The sequence below is a fragment of the Polypterus senegalus genome, chromosome 14, assembly GCF_016835505.1.
Source record: "Polypterus senegalus isolate Bchr_013 chromosome 14, ASM1683550v1, whole genome shotgun sequence".
NCBI classification, from domain to species: domain Eukaryota; kingdom Metazoa; phylum Chordata; class Cladistia; order Polypteriformes; family Polypteridae; genus Polypterus; species Polypterus senegalus.
Genome location: NC_053167.1, coordinates 74,529,612 through 74,548,868, shown reverse-complemented (window position 1 = coordinate 74,548,868; position 19,257 = coordinate 74,529,612). Strand labels below are relative to the sequence as shown.

At 37.1% G+C, this 19,257-nt stretch overlaps 1 long non-coding RNA gene across 2 annotated transcripts in view; it reads right to left on the bottom strand.

The window, feature by feature from the left end:
* Positions 1 to 17,155, bottom strand: part of LOC120515070 — a 177,198-nt gene extending 160,043 nt beyond the window's left edge. For both annotated transcript variants that reach the window (XR_005630575.1, XR_005630576.1), the window contains exon 1: positions 16,638 to 17,155. This is a non-coding gene — a long non-coding RNA (uncharacterized LOC120515070). The remainder of the gene's footprint in view (positions 1 to 16,637) is intronic.
* Positions 17,156 to 19,257: the final 2,102 nt, after the last annotated feature.

Below are 19,257 nucleotides of genomic sequence, written 5' to 3'. Positions count from 1 at the left end.
ATTTGTTCTGTTTGTAAAAACAAAAACAGATTAAATTATTTATAAACTGCAGTGTAAATAGCCTTATGTTTGATAGTTTTGACAATTAAAAAATATCACTGCCATTGTTTGGGACTATGGTCTATAAAGTCTACAGTATAATGTAATACCCTGTTATAGCTAATTTTGCATAAATTAGAACTTAAATGGTTTTAATATTTTGCTTTTTGCACCATGACACATTGACTGCAAAATTTAAATATTTTTTCTGATATAGTATATGATTGTCTGACCTGTTAATTTAGCTTTTTTATGTTTTTTTCATAGTATGACAAATAAGGTACCTATGGTAGAGAAGGGAGAAAATAGTGTATTCCTAATGTTTAGCTTTTAATGAATACTGGCTCTATATTGCTTTTAGAATGTTTGAAGTTTTTCCAACAACTACCTCAACAGTGAAGAAAAATGATGATTTTGGCAAAGACATGCATACCTAATTGCACTGCACTTCGATAATAAAAGTAATTCTGAAATGGTTACCTGAAGCAATGTCTACTTGTTAAGTCCTGCCAGTGTAATATTGTAGACAACTTCATTAGCAAGAAGTCACCAATAGAAACAGGAAGCCTTCCAGAAAAAGTATTTATTCTTTCCTCTCCCTCATTGTTGGTATATTGTAAGCAATCTCAGTCAGGTAATTATTAATTTCTAGTGAGTGACATGGTAATAATGACTATTTACCTGCTTAATTGGTACAACAGAATATTGTAATGTACATGTACACACTCTGGGCTTCATCACTAAAGTACTTGAGGGCTGATTCCTTGTTAATGTCTATTAGGTACAGTTACAAGGCATTGCACTATTGTCATTTTGTCTTGCCTTTTGTTGGAGTTCTTTCCCTGTACATCATGTCTGAATGAATAGTACTGAGGAACAACAGAGTCGAGTGATTTCAGGAGATTCTTTGTGCCTTTTCTGGGTATTGTGCATTAGTTGTATTGCAATTATACATATTTTGTTCACACACTGTTGATATATTTGTAATATTACATTATATAAGAAAACACATTTGGTGACACAGTAGTGTGGTCAGATCAAATACAATGGATTAAGCTCCTGCAACCTGTGTTTGAATCCTGGTTTCATCACTGTGGAGTCTACACATTGTCGAATGTCCAAGAGGTTTTATCAAGTTGCTGTGGTTTTCTTCTAAAATCCAAAGATGTACTGTATGAATTAGCAACAGTGTGTGTCTATCACAGACTGACATTTTCATTTCTTATCTTGTGCTTAGTGCTGCTGGGAAAGGCTCCAACTCCTCATGTTCCATTAGTGAAGTAAGCAGGTTCAAAAGATGGATAGAATTTTTTTTTATATATATTACTCAAAAAAAAATTCAATGCTACTTCAATAGGATACTACCCAATTTCTAATGCACTAAAGTAACCACTGATTACAACATTACCACCACGAAAAATGTAACTTTTGCGGGTGAAGTACAATGTATTTGTAGCTTTTTCGGCTGACTTACTTCAACCCATAAAAGCCAAAAAGTTACATCTTTAATGCACTTTTCAATATAGTTCTGTTGCAAAACTCTCAAGGACTGCACATGTTCATTCTGGAAGAGGGTCATATTCTTCTGAACGGCAAATTGTTTCTGCTTTACTGCTCGTACAGATGCCATCATTTTTTGCGCTTTTTTTCCTAGCCACGGTGAAAGGAGTAAAATTACTTCTTGATATTATTTTAAAGTTGTTTGTATGACTTACTGAAAAATGTTGTACCTTGCTTTGCTTTTAGAGATGCTTTTTTGTCAGACAGTCCCTCCCAAGAAGAATGACAAAATGGCTCCAATTATGATTTATGTGAGACTTTAGACCCTTAACTATGCTTTTGTTTCAAACATGACTGACATCCCTTCACTTCTGGACTTATATTAAATAAAAAAATATATATATTAGTCATTGCTGGTTACTCCCCTCCAACCACTGTGCTGACCATTTCACTCAAATGGAAAGTGAAAAACTATTGCCGTTATTTTGTTTCTCTGACTTTCCTCTACAGTACATACTATTACAACCTTCTCTGTAAAATTAGCAATACACTGATCCCTCCTCAATCGCGGGGGTTGCATACCAGACCCCAACGCGATAGGTGAAAATCTGCGAAGTAGAAACCATATGTTTGTATGGTTATTTTTAGATATTTTAAGCCCTTATAAACTCTCCCACACTGTTAACATTATTAGAGCCCTCTAGACATGAAATAACACCCTTTAGTCAAAAGTTTAAACTGTGCTCCATGACAAGACTGAGATGGCAGTTTTTTCTCACAATTAAAAGAATGCAAACATATCTTCTCTTCAAAGGAGCGCCGTCAGGAGCAGAGAATGTCAGAGAGGCCGCTAAGAAAAGCAAACAATCAAAAAATCAATACGTGCTTTTAAGTATGCAGAAGCACCGCGATAAAGCGGCATTTTGTAGAGGAGCGTCCGTATCTTCTAGGCAAACAGCCTCTGTGCAAACAGCATCTCTGCTCACACCCCCTCCGTCAGGTGCAGAGAATGTCAGAGAGGGTGAGATAGAGGCAGAGACAAGCAAACAATCAAGCACCACCCGGGAAGAATATCTTATATAATTGAGGAGTTTTAGTTAATATGTAATACATGCTCTGATTGGGTAGCTTCTAAGCCATCCGCCGATAGCGTCCCTTGCATGAAATCAACTGGGCAAACAAACTGAGGAAGCATGTACCATAAATTAAAAGACCCATTGTCCACAGAAAGCCGCGAACCAGCGAAAAATGTGTGATATATATTTAGATGTGCTTACATTTAAAATCTGCGATAGAGTGAAGCCGTGAAAGTCAAAGCGCGATATAGCGAGGGATTACTGTAATACAGAAAATCATATAGGGGGAAGTCTATTTTTCAAAGCTCTGTAAGTTTGACTGGTCAGCTGATCACCTAAGGACCATAAACAGTTGACTGCCTATCCCTGCAGTTGTAATATGTTATTTCCCGTGAATACAGTATAAATGTCTTATCTATACTAATAAAAGGCAAAGCCCTCACTGACTGACTGACTGACTCACTCACTCATCACTAATTCTCCAACTTCCCGTGTAGGTAGAAGGCTGAAATCTGGCAGGCTCATTCCTTACAGCTTACTTACAAAAGTTGGGCAGGTTTCATTTTGAAATTCTAAGCGTAATGGTCATAACTGGGACATATTTTCGTACATATACTGTAATAGACTGCAGCTCGATGGCCGAGGGAGGCGGAGTTGCGTCTCGCGTCATCACGCCTCCCACGTAATTGAGTGCCTGCCCATATGAGGTAAATATTCGCAGGTAAAGGACTGTGCTTAGCATATTCATAAGTAAAAATATCTGAATCACAAAGTGGTGTTAATTATATTTTGTCCATGAATACTTATTAAATAATTCCAAATAGTCTGTCCGCTTCCTTTCATAGCTTTTACGATGGATGTGCTGCTTCCATGCATGTATTTTCGTATTAAAGCATTTAACCAATCACATTTCAGCCATCATTTGTTGCCAGGCAGAGAGGCCTTCACAATCCGTTGTGCAGGTACTCTAACACAGAATAAATGTTGATTACCCTGTTGCTTCAACAAATCAGATTTTGACTTGGTGTCAGTACGGCCCTCTAGCAGGCGTATGGCGACGTCACCGTATTCAGACCCATTAGCTTCGATGGAGATAGAAAGGGACTTTTTGATGGAACTGAGGCGCACGGATAATCCGTACAACAGAGTGATTGAACTGTTTTTGAGGAAAAAGAGGAGGATGGATTTTGTTAACAAATAATCCGAATTTTGGGTGAGTAAAATGTTGCGATTTTCCTAAATAATATTGCAAGTTTATGAGTTATTACTGATGTTTTTTATGTGTGTCACGGCTGTGGCTGCAGTAGAAAGGAACTTGTTTACCCCTGGTTTGTCTATTCAATAAAGACATTTATTGTGGCTACAGGAGCTATCTATCTGCGATGCAGTGGGTCTTTATACTGTATTTCTGCATATTAAGATGGTTTTTATACCCATAAATTAGTATTTGAGGGGTGGGTTGATTCAGACGGAGCAGTACTGAAGGCCTAGGTGCGAGATGAAAGGTCCGCCAATGGACCAGATAATAGTAAATTTAATGAACATTACAACCCGAAAATAAACAAAACTGTAGAGAGGCCCATGATTAAATGAACGGTAAAAAAGTAAGAGTGAAGTGACGGTGATTTATTGAGGCAGGCAGGCGAGAACACAATAGCACGGGGCTCGATGTAGCGCACGTTAAGTCGATCTAAAATACGCGCTCAGATTCGAAAAAATATATCTTTTCAAGTTATATTTGATAATAAGTAGGTTCTATTTAGTCAACAGAAATATCTTTGGTAGGAATGTAAGTTGAATTTAGTCTTTATGTTTCTATGGTGAAGAAAAATGTATGCAATGATGACTAAATTTAACTTACATTCCTACCAAAGATATTTCTGTCGACTAAATAAAAATTACTTATATTTAAAATTTAAACAGAACTTGAGCAGATACGATAGTTCATAATACCCACGCAGCACTAAGTGCACGTAATAGTGGGAGTCATCCGTTTTAACAAGCAGCGTATTGCACTGATACGAAATAGCCTGCCCATTTAATTATTTAGGAATGGAAAGATAAATTAAGAATTTGTACAAATAATGTCTTTCATTTTTCTTCCTCGATGGATTCTGGCACGCCCAGCAACAGCTGCTCGCACCCCAAAGGGTGTATATATATATATATATATATATATATATATATATATATATATATATATATATATATATATATATATATATATATATATATATATATATATATGGATGTATGTGTATATATATATATATGTTTATATGTATGTGTATATATATATGTGTGTGTATATGTATATATGTAGATATGTATGTATATTTATATATGTATATGTTGTCACAAACGTGCGCATGGGAGGCAGCTAAAGGGCTTGAGTGAAGGCAGTTCGGAGGCATGCCGGGATGTGGCAGAGTACACTGACTCTTTTTCTCCCTTGCCTGTAGACCATTCCCGGGGGAGTCCACCTGGCTCTCTTGACATCACTTCCGGGACCAAGCCAATGGAAGTCGACCTCACCAGCTCCAGCCCCTCTGATGTTACGTCCGGCCGTGATCCAATGGTTGAAGACCACATGCTCGATCCTTATGACCTCACTTCCGGTCTTCCCCTTTAAAAACCTGCCCCTTTTCCCTTTTCCCTCAGTCTTGTTTTGGACTCAGTTGTATGCTCTTCAGTGCTGGTTATTGTGACAAAAACAACTTTGCAGCCGGGGTACCATATTACACGGGTGGCTGCCCCAAACCTTTATCTGTTCATGTCTCGTTATTGTGACAATGTATATGTGTATATGTATATATATGTTTATGTGTGCGTGTGTGTGTGTGTGTGTGTATGTATATATATATGTGTGTGTATGTATGTATGTATGTGTGTGTATATGTATGTAGATATGTATATATATGTGTATATATGTGTATATATGTATATATGTATATATATGTAGATGTATGTGTGTGTATAGTCATATGTATAAGTATATATATATGTGTGTATATGAATATATGTACATATTTATGCATATGTATATATGTATATGTGTATATATGTTTATATATGTGTGTGTGTGTATATATATATGACAGCAACACTCATAACAGTGACAAAACAATTACACTGACAATCATGTTACGTTATTTTCAAAATGTTTCCTTTTCTTTTTCATTACTTCTTTAACACACTACTTCTCTGCTGCAAAGCGCAGGTATTTTGCTAGTATACAATAATGGTGTTTTCATAAAGTATGGAAAAATAATATTTTAGCAAAAACATATGCCATAAACATTAAGGAAAAATCAATTCAATCAAAATACAATATGTCTTTTGCCCCTGGCCCCACTTATCAGCAAGAGTTGTTGGGCAGTGCTCATTGAATTGCTGCCATTTGATGGAAGGGCATGGAATATAAAAGATGGAGCCACCCAAAGTACTTTGCTTTAGCATTTGTGCCTTTGAAATTCTTCACCCACTGCAAATTTTTGAACTTTTGACTGCCTTTTGGATCTTTGTTTACATTTAGTGTTTTTTTAAATCTTTGACCAATTTTGTTGCTTGTCTTATATTTTGACCACCTGCCCGTGTTTGCATTATTCTTTTTGCAAAATGGCTTTCAGTAATACATCATTACTTTTCTTACCTGCTTCATTGCTCCCAGGTTTTCTTTAATTTATGGTTTGCAGCCCATATTGGCTTTACAGCTGTCTGTGAATGATAGTATGCCTCATCACTCTTCATCTTTTTATTCACAGATCTAAGGTTAACCTAAAACAGTGATCTCCTCTTAAGGCCCAGATAGGCTGCATATGCCTAACAATCATAACATCATTCCAGATTGGCACCATGCTGTACTTAGCAGTAGCCAAAACTCTAAATGCAGAAATGCTTTAAAAAATGTAGCATTTTCACACATAAAATTCTGATTTGGAGAATAATATACATTATTAATAGTAAGCATTGACAGTCATAGTATTCATTAGAACAACCTTGAAATATAAAAGATTTTGTGCATGCATGCATACATATAGTACATAACACAACACAATGCTCATAATAAAACTACGTACACTTTTACAAGGCATTATGTCTGATCTTAAAATTTACTTAGCTGTTTTTTCTTTTTCATGTCATAGGATGAATGTGTTAATATTTGAATGCAAGCCCTTTATAGCAAGCCTGAAGTTGTTTGCTAAAGTTTTTTTTTACTTTCTTTCTTTAAGTCGCAGGAACATTTCATACAGGGTATCTAACATATGAAAACAATGAAAAGCCTTCTCCCTTGGACTTTAAACAATCACTGTTAAAGCAACATTAACATTTCAAGTGGATCCTTTTGTACATTATTCTATATAATCGTGAAACAAGAAGCTCAAAAATGGTGTGCTACTCATATGCTTTGTAACATTAAAAGTAATAATTTAAAAAAACTCAATCGTATAATAGCAGAACTGTGTGTCTGTTGACATTGTAAATGCTGAATGAATAAGAGTTACTTTATTTTGGCATAAACAGATAACAATGCACATACTCAATGCTGCTAATACCAATTTTGCCTGAAAAAAAGAGCTAACCTGTACACTGTTATTTAAGATAATATTAAACTGAGAAAATCAGATTCTCTCTTCATCATCAAAGCACTCCAGTTTACTGCTGAACCAATTAAGTAAAAATATGTCTGAACTTGCATTTGAAAACATTCTTAATAAATCTGGCTATTCAGTGCCTGTTTTGTCACTGCAAAATAAAACCCTTTTACTCCAAGAGGCTGACAATCTGTGGCATAATCATCATTAATTACTATAATGGTATGCATCTTCATTTAATCAATATTTGCATAACCTTTGGATTTGAAGAAACAAAATGTCTTGAATGCTACTACATTATTGCATCACTGCGGAAGTGTGTGGTAAAATGGTTTGTACAGTACATTAATATTAAGGACAGCAATATCTCCCAGAGAGATGCACTATGTAACCCTCTCTATTTCAAGTGTATATTTCATTCAATATCAAAAGTTCAGATTTAGGAAAGAAATCTCTAAGTAAATATGTGAAATTAATGGTGAGCCTGGGGGACTTGTACTTTTCAATATATTGTGTAAGAAATATTTAGGATATTTACTAAATGCAACTGTAACTGACTTTTATTAAAATGGATGATTCTCCTGCTGTGAATTGTTCCACCTGGCATTCAGGGTGCAAACTCAAGTCATGAGATCCTCACAGACAGATGAAAACTAGTAACTCTCTTAACTAGTCAAGCGCAAGGAAAATACTTGTGATTTAAGTGATTAATTAAACAGGTTCACTCCATGTGGTCTCTTCCACACAATGACTATATCAACTACACTCAATTCCTGTCATAATTCCATGTCAAAACTTTGCGACTTATATACAAAGTTGTACATTACAATTGTCTTACATCACAGTAGATCTGTTGTAGGCCTTCTCGTTGCAACATTTCACTCAATTGGCTCCCTTCTCCATAACATTTTCTCAGTATTTAAATTTAAATCACTCGTGAAAGCCCACCTTGTTGATTTTTTTTTTTAGATTAATTTTTATTTTTATAGCTGGACTCTTACAATAGGCAGCATGGTGGCGCAGTGGTAGCGCTGCTGCCTCACAGTAAGCAGGCCTGGGTTATCTTCCCGGGTCCTCCCTGCGTGGAGTTTGCATGTTCTCCCCGTGTCTATGTGGGTGTCCTCCCACAGTCCAAAGACATGCAGTTTAGGTGCATTGGCGATCCTAAATTGTCCCTAGTGTGTGTGCTTGGTGTGTGGGTGTGTGTGTGCCCTGCAGTAGGCTGGCGCCCTTTGTTCCTGCCTTGTGCCCTTTGTTGGCTGGGATTGGCTCCAGCAGACCCTGTGTTAGGATATAGCAGGTTGGAAAATGACTGACTGACTGACTCTACCATATGTGCCTACCATAGTATTGCTGAGAGTACTGTGCTGCCTATCAAGTCTCATTGCTTATCTACTCATACTTCCTTATCAATTCACTGTTGCATTTCTTAATTTTTTCTGGTGCTTATGTTTTGTACTTTATTATGTATTGAATTGCAGCAGTTGGTGCTTTGCAAGACATCTAGTGATACTATGCACTAAGAAATATTCTATACAAAATAAAGTCTAATCAATTGATTATATGAATTCCAGCACATTCATATTTAAAGTGTATATCCATCCATCCATTCATCCATTATCCAACCCGCTATATCCTAACACAGGGTCACGGGGGCTGCTGGAGCCAATCCCAGCCAACACAGGGCATAAGGCAGGAAACAAACCACAGGCAGGGTGCCGGCCCACCGCATATTTATATTGTATATTAATTTCCAAATATTGACGGATACCCATCTAAAAAAAAGAACCATTTTTACAATCCAAACAAAGCTACAACTATGGAGGAAAAGATTTACAGCTGGAGGATTTTCAATCAGACTAGCAAACATATTGTGCTTTTTTAATTTAGAAGAATACAAAACTATTTCTACTGTACTTTTCTATAATAAGCCAAAATTAAATATGGAAATTGCAAAACATGAATTTGACAAATGCATAAATGCAGTGCAAGAACAGAACAATGTTTTGGCATTTCTCATATTCTTACAAATGAAAATGCAAACATATGTTTAAGGTTGCATTTAGATGCTGGAGAATAATGAAACTAATGAAGATATGAATTCATGCATCTGTAACTGTGTGCATATTTTAAAAAGAAACGCCTCCACATTAACACATACAATACCAGAGGCAAATCCATTCGTACATAAAGTATTCTTCACTGAAAAATGAAAACGAATTCAGAAACAGTGCCAAAAATTATCTACGGTGCTAATGGCATCCAGAACTACTTTACGAGGTCTGAACTGCAAGAATGCAAATGGGCATTTGTTTTTAAACACAATAAAAAATATTTCTGTTAACGGTTGAGAATATTTAGAATGATTTTAGTACTGAGAAAATATCCCTGTGCAGAAGATAAAGCATGAGTTAAATTAATTTCTAACATCTTGCCCAAGTTCTAAAATTCAAGTCATAGAATAAAACAACATATTACATATCATTTCAAAAGCTACTGTAATTTAGTACTACAGTCAAAACAGCAGACATCTTATCAACCATAGCAAAGACTGGGTGACACATGGGAGTGCTGGCCAGCACTGCTGCCTTATAACTCTGGAAATCAGAGTTCAATCACTGTTCTGGGCACAATCTGTGCTGAATGTGCACACTCCACCCATACCCATGTACTGTATGTCTTGTCTGAGTACTTTGGTTTCCTTACACATCTCAAAAATGTGTGTCCTAGGTTCATTGGAAGCTCTGATGCTTACTATATAATAATAATAATAATAATGAATTTTATTTATACGGCACTTTACATTTTCAGCAAATCTCAAAGTGCTACATAAAAAGTTTAAACAAAACCAAAGCAAGATAAAAACAGAGATAAAACAACAATAATTATAGCATTCTTGTTAATAAGCTTTCCTAAACAGAAAAGTCTTTAGCTGTTTTTTAAAACAGCCCACAGCCTGCTGTGTTCTTATGCTCTCTGGTAGGGCATTCCAGAGCCGTGGAGCAGCAGCTGCAAAGGCTTGGTCATTCATTGTATGAAGTTTGGTCACAGGGAGGCAAAGGCAGTAGGTATTTTCAAAATGGAGGTTTCTTGCAGTGGTTTGTAGTTTAAGGAGTTTCTACGGATATTGTGGAGCATTTCCATGGATGCACTAGTGAGTAAACAAACAGAGTTTGTATTCGATATGGAGGTGGATAGGGAGCCAATGAAGTGACGGAAGGATTGAAATATATTCGTATTTCCGCACCCTAATCAGAATTCTTGCAGCACTATTTTGAGTTCCTCAAACCAGCAGAAAGCTAATGACCTGCTCCAGTTCTTTCTTTCTGTTAAAAGCAAGATCTCTAAAGGATGTGCTACTTTTACAATAATCACATGCAATATGCATTTGCAACTTAACCTTGTAACGGATGGCTGCGACACTTGACCAGCCGGGACAGCTCCACACTGGAAGAACGCCAACCTATCCAGAATGTTACCTTCCCCGGACAGCTAGATGGCAGCCCCCCAGGGCTGCAGCGGTACCTTTCACTCCCACAAGGCTTCGTGGGATTTGGAGTTGTTTACAGCCCTGTTGGGTTCTGAGGGTACGCCAGGGGGTGCTGCAACAGCTGCTGAGCCCTCTTGGGTGGTTCTTCCGCCACATCCGGAAGTAGGTGAATGAGCTCCTGGAGCACTTCCGGGTGCTTTATAAAAGGACACCAGCAGTCGTTACTCCGGGAGCCAAAGTCGGGAGGAGGAGGACGAAGCTTGCCGGAGGGAGAGTGGAGAAGAAAGAAAGAGAAAGAGAAGGAAAAGGAAAAAAAGATTTGTTTAAGGTGTGTTTGTGCTTAAGACTGTGTTGTGCTTGTGGGAACGAAGAAGGCGTTGCCCACAAGTGATGATAAAGAAAATAAAATGCTTGTGTGCTTTGAACCCGTATCCTACGCCTGTCTGTGTCAGGGCTGGCTTTTACAATCCACATAACAGATGTGATGGCAAATAAAGCATCACAGTGGTTGATGCTTCGACCTCATATCTCCAGAATCCTGATTTTTGAGCCTTAGTCTAAGCATGTTTGGATGAAGTTACATTGCTTACTATGGGTATGTGTGTTTTTTCTCCATGTCCTTCAGTTTTGTTGTTTTTCTTACAATTGCATATCCATTCTGCCCTGTTTTATATTTTATAAACACATTCCAAGAACAGATATTAACCACCTTTAAAATGATTATCTGGGCGGCACAGTGGCGCAGTGGTAGCGCTGTTGCCTCGCAGTTAGGAGACCCGGGTTCGCTTCCCGGGTCCTCCCTGCGTGGAGTTTGCTTGTTCTCCCCGTGTCTGCGTGGGTTTCCTCCCACAATCCAAAGACATGCAGGTTAGGTGGATTGGCGATTCTAAATTGGCCCGTGTTTGTGTCCTGCGGTGGGTTGGCACCCTGCCCAGGATTGGTTCGTGCCCTGTGTTGGCTGGGATTGGCTCCAGCACACCCCCGTGACCCTGTATTCGGATTCAGCGGGTTAGAAAATGGATGGATTATTATCCAAAATAAGTTGCTTGAATATGGAAATCTGCTGTTGAATTTGAGAGAATAGCATGAACGGAAGTTAAACTTTGTACTTTGAAATACAGTTTTCCTTCAGTCAGAACACAGTAAATGCTGCTGTGCCTGTATTTTATTTGCTTTTGCTTATCATGTTCAGTGTAAAATCCATTGGTGTTCTGTCATTTTCATGTTTATTTCTGGGTGCACCTTATGATATATTAAATATGTTTTTTCCATTAGACCAATATTTTGCACTCTAGTATCCTAAATATTATCAAAACAATTTTAACATTATTCTCTTTTAATGTACAGCAAAAGCTCAGTCACAAAAGAAAAAAATGTATTCTCCAATTGAGCATAACTTTATTCAACATTTAGTGTATTAAGTAGAAATGAGAGCACAATAAAACACTCATCCATCCGCAGTCCATTTTGTTAACCTGGAGTCTAATTAACAGTAACCAATTACCCTAATTTGCCATCTTCGTGGTCTGGGAGTTGATACCAAAAAAGTTCATTGCAAAATGTACAGTTATCAATAAATATTAACTTGAACTTAACCATTGTACCACCATGCTGTACCAGTGAAACACATGTAACATCCATTCAACTATTTTTTAATCTGTTTATATCATATCAGCTTTACTGGGGCCAGATCATTTCCTTAAAATGTCTGACGCAAGGCAGGAACCAATAATGAGGGGAACGTCAAGGTGTCAATCAGCCTAAAGTTTGGTGTAACTTAGTACTGTATACATGTAGTGTACATAAGCTTAACAAGCTCATTTTTGAGCAAACCAGACTATTTAGAGAAAATGCATTGTGATATAGAGATAGGATTCGAAACTGCACAAGGCCAGGAACTCAACCAAAGTAGAAGAAACAAATAATTAAAAAAATTCAAAATCCACTAGCAAGCTTCACTGTATACACAAATCATAAAATAGAAATAAAGGTTTTACACTGTGACAAAATGTCTATAAAAGTGAGGAAACTGCATATTGATACTACGATGGACTGGCGCCCTGTCAAGGACTGGTTATTGCTGCTTTGACTCTAAGTTAGTTAAAACAGGCTTGAAGAAATAATGTTATGTGTGGAGAAAGAGTGCTAAACTTTGATCTTTGCCTTCAGTTTCCAGATATGGTTTCTTGCTCAAAATACATTTCCTTCCCAACACATATATTTTGACATAATGCCATTCAGAAAGAAAATAAAACAAAAAAACAGGTTACAAAATTGCATAGGCTGTATAGCCCTTATGTATACTTTAATGAAATTAAATGATGACATTAAACTTGTGTGTCATGTTAGATATGTATATTGTCTGTTATGTATATTTCAGTGTTGTAATTATGTGATTCTATTATTTATTGAGCTGGCATATGCCTGACAGAAACAACTTGCAGGGACCTCCACTGGCATTCTCATATACTCATGCAAGCACAATGTATCCTCTTAAAACATATGAGACATAATAACACAATAAAAGCTACAGTATTCACTGCATATGACATTTTACAATGTTTTTACTCTGCACCTCAAGATTCATAAAAATAGTGTTAGCATAGTGCCTGAATTAGAATTGGCCTTTGTTGAATTCAAATTATTGTCTAGCAGTGTAAAAATGTTACATATAAGGGACAGGCACAAACATAAAGAATTCTAATTATTAATAATTAACACACTGAGCTAATAGGTGCCAAAGTTTGTTGTTAATATACAACACTTTTCCTGATTTGAAAGATTTGCATCTGCACAGAGGCAAAATGAGGACATGATCCTGAATCCATGTCTGCTGCATCTACACCCTTGACAAATAAACCTGAGATACACTGAGAATAACAGGCCACAGGAGAGTAATCCAGGCATCTCTTTTCAGAGTCAGTAGGTTACAGCATACTGAAGCCTACTCCAGTAGCAAAGCATGCCAGGTAAGAGAGTAAGACCTGGAGGAGGCATCAGTCCACAGTTGATGCATCACACGCTTATGCATTCACCTACCAAATTATTTTGAACTAGCAATTAAACTAAGAAAACATGAGATAAACACATAAAATGTACACAGCTTGAATTGCTGTCTTACTAGTCTTAAGAGAACAATATTGTCATTTAATCTCAAATTGGCTAAGGCATTTGACACACTCCAAATCTGCCTTATTTTGTGACCATGATCAAATCACTTTACCTGCCTGAATTCCAGGTATACTGTCTGTGAGAAATGTTACTACGGTTGAGTGCTTGTATTAAAGAAGGGTGTTATAAAAAATAGTTTGTCTGTATTGATTGCCAACTCTAAGCCAAGCAGCACTGTATGTTCTCTCTGTATTAATGCAGGCTTCCATTCCTTTTTCAACAAATTCTTCTGACTCTATCTTACTGCAGACAAATAATCAAGTAATCTTTATTTTCTTAGAAAGCACAATCAAAATATGCATTTTAATTCATTTAAAGGATTACATGGCAGGGGGCAGAAAGCATAAATAAAACATCTGAAGAGAATTACTGCAGTACAAGACAAATTAAGTACAGTGCAGTAGCACTATAAGTAGGGCCGCATCTTCATAGTGCTTAGTTGGAACCAGATGTGGTTTCTAGCCAGGCACAGACTCCAATTGCTTGCCATACCAAGAGCAAAAATAGAAAAAATGGATGGATGGATAATTAAAATTTGAGAGAGGCTGCAAGTACCTTTTGCAAAAATGCACTTAAGAGCTCTTTGACAGAATTAGAATGGTCAATACAGTAATCTCAGCATTAGTACAACTGTTAAAGTAGAATAAGTTTGAAAAAAAAAAAATAAAGGAAGAGAAGTTTAAAACTTATGTTTCATAAAACATGGACCTTGATTTGAACATGATCAAAGGTGTCTTACATTTCAGAAAGGCTGACAATAGTCAGAGAAGTTTAACTTTTTAGCAAAAAGGCATTGTCATTGAATCCAATGCCAAATGCATATAAAAGTTCACACATGGAGAAAAAGAGGGCTGCAGTCTCCAAATGCAAGTCATTAAGCTGACATGTTTCCTTTCAGGACAGGAGAGTAAATCAAGGGGTTGCGTTTTTGTTCAATAGTCTTCTGCTACTTGCCAGGGGTATTCCACGCATTCCCCAAATGAAGAAATTCTAAGCAGGTGGACAACTAGCAAGAACTGGAAGCCTGGCCCTTTAAAGCTATATATATATATATATATATATATATATATATATATATATATATATATATATATATATATATATATATATATATATATATAATAAGATGAAGGATCTTTATGGGATATTCTTCATTGAAGGTAGTTCTAATTTTGGCGTTACCCCTGATCCCACCTCAAGCAGTAGATCAAGGAGTTTAGAGTTAGGAGACGGAGAACAACAGTTCTCTGTCTGCATGATAGCATGTGGCCCAGAATTGAAGGTGTTTGAACAGAGAGAACAGGAGATGAGCCTTGATTAATGTAATTATCAGAAGAAAGCAAACTAGCTCCCATCTTATTGTAGACAAGGCCACATGGAGCTGTCTTGATTTGTTTTGATTATTTTCATTGCAGTCATTTAATAATTTTAATAAATCTCCTTCAATCACAAGCACATTAAGAGTCTGTATGTCCACACTAGTCCTAGAGTGGCACAGTGTGGTTTCGTATCATGACTCAAAGACAGGGTGGGATGCAGCTCCTTGTCTGAAATGGCCACCCCTTGAAAGCACCATTAGACTCACAAGAGTCATAGAGGAAGTAACTGCCCACAAAAGGCTGCTGCACATGTACTTGAGAATGGAGGACATATTTCCAGCTCTTACAAGATAGCAGGGGACATGGCTGAAGGGGTTTAGAGGAGTTGACAGACTTCACTTTGAATCAGGGAATAATTTACTCCTTTTATTCAAAAATTTAAGTAAATACTTATCACATTTATGTAAATGAAATTCCATTAAAAGAATTAACAATATGACTCATTGTTGCTTTTCTGTATGTCAAAACTAATATCTTTAGAATATTTTAAAGGAAAACACAATACAGTACTACAGGGTAAATGATCTTACAGACTGAATGCAGAGAAAGAAAACCAACATATCTAATTAAGCACCATTAAATCAGTCCTATTTAACAGCTTCAAATGAATTGATCACCAGCTGCAAAAATGCAAAAAGAAAGGGCAAAAGCATCATCCATCCATTCATCTTCTGAGCTTGTTCATTCCATTAAAGGATCACAGGCAGCTGGAGCTTATCCCAGCAGCATTAGATGCACACATTTGGACTGTGAAAGGGAATTTGAAATATTCAGACAAAAGCCCAAGAGGACATGGGGAGAACCAATCCAGGATATAAACCAGCATCTCTATAACTAGGAAGCAGCCATGTTCTCAACTTGCCATACAAAGATAAGACAAACTTTTCAGATCTACACAGTGGATCTCATTTCCTCTTTCTTTTCCCTTTTTTTTTTTTTTTTGGTTCCAGGATAGTAAAGAAAATCTTTCACCTTCAACCAAGCAGCTTTAAAGTTAGCTTTTGACATCATAAAGCGTGTACTGCACAAAAAGGCACACAAAATCCCCTCTTGATTGAAAAAACAATAATAATTTTCCATTCATGAAAAAAGCGCGGAAAATCATAGATTTGAAGAAAAAAATATGTCATCCTTTAAGCAGGTATATAGTCCCTGTTGTATGATGCCAGAGGCAACCTTTAAAGCCGATTAGTGCAATGTAAATAACTGCCCTGGATCAACAACTTTGATGTTGTTCCAGTAACATCCCACAAGCAAGGAAATCAGATCAACTGATGTTCATGGTAATGCTTTCAAGTGGCAATAAATCTGGTACACCCCAATGGAGTGCCTCATCAAAGTTTGCAGTACAGAACAATTTTCCAGCTATTACTGTTAAAGTACTTACTTTTTGCTGCAGATTTTGAATCTGTGTTCAAGGAAATTAGAACTTAATCATCACAAAATCTGCAAAATAGTCTTCAGTAATTTGGCCAAGCAAAGGTGATCTGTAGAACAAAAAAGAAGTCCAGACAAGCCCATATCTTGAAGTTTTTTCGCTGAAGAGTTTGCAATTGGGGCTTACAGGGTAGCAGCCATCAAAAGCAGTGTTAGATTTTTTTTTTTTATTGAGGAGCATCTCAAAACAAAATCTTATAAAAACAAATAGGTATTTATTTCTGCTTGCTCAGCATATTATTGCATCTAAATGCATTAAACATAAAAGATGCAGTTCTTCCGTCAGACCACCAATCTATTTCCAAATAGAATTCTTCATTGGCCCTGTTCATTTGCAGCCTTTGAAAAACAAATACATAGGAATAAAGAAAATAGATTAATTTATCATTAAGGCTGTGCTTAATTGAAGTCAATTCTGAACAAACTTGAATTCAATTTCTGCTCATTAAACTGAATGTGCTCTGCTTTCCTCCCGTCACAGCTTTGAACGCGCAGCTGAGAACAAGGGCCTAACTTCAAAATTATTAAATTGAGGAGAGTTTATTCGGCCTTCACATGCCAAAGCTGCTTTGATGAGGCGCTCTTTTGGCACTGAAAGGAAGGAAGAGCAGCTGGAGGAAAATCAAATTGAAACTATGCCTTGGAAAATTGAAGAAAACGCGAGCTTAATAATATTTAATAATTAAATTTCCACAAACAATAGCAGCAAATGAAGTAATCTGCAAAGTGTGTGAACTCATTTGCATAATTGATGCCGGTCCCCTGTAAATGAATAATGAAGATAATAAAAGATGTTGCTAAAATTGGGCACAATAACAGCAAATTTCATCAAGCCCTGCTCTCTGATTAATCTGCTCTTGCAAATCAGTGCTGAGAGGGGAAAGCGTGATTAACCGCACCAGGGACTGCTGCAGCAGGCAGGCTGCCCTCGTTCCGCGTCTCGCGGCTGCGGGCGGCCGACAGAGAGAGAGTGAGAGAGAGAGAGAGAGAGAGAGAGAGAGAGAGAGAGAGTGGTGGCGCGTGCGCGAGTACACGCTCACAAACAACCGTTACATCCCCAGCCAAGTCCGCCCTGCTTCTGCTACTTCGGGTGCTGTCTCGAGGAGAGGAGCAGTCGCGATGTAGTTAAGTGCTCTGACATGGTACTTTTTAAATTTGTTTCCTTTTTTGCCAATTTATTTACCTCAGACTGTTAACTATTCACTAGCTCACTACACGTTAACAGTGTAACTTTTAATATTAGATTTTAAAGTTTCCATTTTCTAAGCCCTATTTGACCAATAGGTCGTCGCTGTATTACTGGCGTTATTATTGAGTAAAAATGAGCCTTCTCATTGTCTAGCATCTAGAGTTTACATTTTCATGGTACAAAGATACTGTACATCAAAATGTTATAGCAAGTTAAAAACTACGTGGTAACCACAACTAATAGAAGCTGTAGCAATACCACACGTTCCTGATGGCTTATGGGTAGTTTCAACACTTGCTGCGCAGTGCTCTGCAGGGATGCCCGATGTGCGATTTTCATGCCAAATTGGACTATTGTGCATTGAAAAACTTAATTTTTTTGTAGGCCATTTTCAAAATTTACCTGTGGCAGCTGAAATGGCAAGGTTCTAGAGGGACCCACTTAAAGATCGATTGCGGCAAAACTACTTGGGTGAAAGTTGTCAACAGCGGTAAAACTCCAAGGTGATCCCTACCCAGATGTCGACAGCCTCAGAATTTCCCCCGTTCATCAACAGTATCATTCATTAGGGTGGTCCACAGCGCTATTAGGTGGGTTTTCAGCTGTCATTGGGTGAAATATTTCCAGGACCTGGCAACCCTGGCACTCTTCTGTTAGTCAAGTTGAATCCAAGGTCAAATGAACTTGGATGCTGTGCTGTGGGATGGCACAATTGTTGAAAAATGGCTTGTAGTGAGATTTCTTTAGGCAGATGGAGTGAAACCTGCTGAAATTCAAAATGCTACCTATATATTTTTGATATACCCACATATTTACTTGCTTTTGTGTCTTTTATCATGTTACATATTTTTGAATGCAGAAGTTAATGAGATGATATTGGTTTGACAAGACTGCAACAACAGTTGAGAATGATGCAGCAGCAACATGGGCCATCTCACTAATTGTTACTTTTAACATTCTTTTGAAGTTTCTTGCACACCTACTGAAAGTTGATACCCTTAAGGAAAAAAAAAGCATAATGATTTAGTGATCTAGCACCCATCAAGAGGAAAAGCAAGAGATGTATCTAATCAGGTTGGTCAAATAGTGGTAATTGGCCTAAAAATGTTTTAATTCCTTCTTAAAAGGGTTTATAGTTTTATAGGGTCATTGCTATCATGTGTAAACAATGCAGTGAAATTTTACATGCATGTGATAATCAACATGAAAAACTTCTCCACTCTACAACACTATGATTACTTTTACATTCTGTCTTCCTTAACTGAAAGTCTTGCCACTAGAAGGAAATATAATTTCCCATATTTTTTATTTAAAAAAGTTCAATGAGCAATATACTGATCCATTTAAAACATCTATCCATTTTAATCACCCTCTCCTAGCA